The 840-nt window shown below is 72.9% G+C and overlaps 1 protein-coding gene across 1 annotated transcript in view; it reads right to left on the bottom strand.

The window, feature by feature from the left end:
- CEP170B (centrosomal protein 170B) overlaps positions 1–180 on the bottom strand; it is a 26,767-nt gene extending 26,587 nt beyond the window's left edge. Inside the window, exon 1 of the mRNA XM_046647228.1 lies at positions 158–180. The gene's annotated coding sequence lies outside the window, so the exon portion shown is untranslated. The remainder of the gene's footprint in view (positions 1–157) is intronic.
- Positions 181–840: the final 660 nt, after the last annotated feature.

Here is an 840-nt window from a genome sequence, read left to right as displayed (position 1 = left end):
GCCCAGGGCGCCAGGTGAGCGCGGCCCCCGCCCCCAGTTGCGCAGCAGCCCCGCCCCGCGCGCCCACCCGTCGGCCACCTGGGCCCTGCCCTCCTCCCCACTCGTCCCCGGACCCCCTCCCCTCCCCTCCTCGGCTTGGGGACCCGCCCCTCCTTACCAGGCGGAACCCCGTGACCAAAGCATCCCCGCGTCCTGGCCCTGGGCCCGCGGGTTAACGCTTAAGCTCGCTCCGGGAGCCCAGGCTCCAGCCGCGCCCCGATCCCCAACCTTTGGCCGCGCCCGCCCTAATGAGGGGCGGAGGGTGGAGGAGGTACGGTGATTCCCAGAGGCGCAGCCCGCCCGGCCCTGATCCGTCCTCCCGCGCCCCCCGCGCTCCCTTGCCGGGGGTTCTAGGCCGGGCGGGGGGCGGGGGCGAGGACGCTGTCCTGCGCGGACACCGACTGTGCGCTAGAGTCTGCCGAGGGGCGGGGGTGGTCTGGGGGCTCCGGAGGTGCTCACTGTTCCGGGGGTAAGTTCTCACGGGCTGCTCGCTCCGTGCCAGGCTCTGCAGTACAGGTATCCGGTGTCCCGGGAGCCCGGAGGCGGAGAATTAACGCTGGGGGCGGGGGCGACGTGGGAGACGCCTGGTGGAGGGCTCTTGCGTCCGGCATTCCTCCCTTCCAGGTGCGGGGGGGCCTTGAGGAAGGCGCGGAGGTGAGCGGCGAAAGTGGAGGGAAGTCGTGGGAGATGCGCTTGAGGAGGGCGCTGTGCCAGGGGGTCTGGGCCTTACGGCATGGGCAGCATTCACACGCTGCGACAGTGCCCACCGTACCCTGCACGCGGGCCGGCTGCTGCTTAGCC

Source organism: Equus quagga, chromosome 20 (assembly GCF_021613505.1).
Source record: "Equus quagga isolate Etosha38 chromosome 20, UCLA_HA_Equagga_1.0, whole genome shotgun sequence".
In the NCBI taxonomy this organism is placed as follows: domain Eukaryota; kingdom Metazoa; phylum Chordata; class Mammalia; order Perissodactyla; family Equidae; genus Equus; species Equus quagga.
The sequence above is the reverse complement of the archived record's forward strand: the minus strand, read 5'-3'. Positions and strand labels throughout refer to the sequence as shown.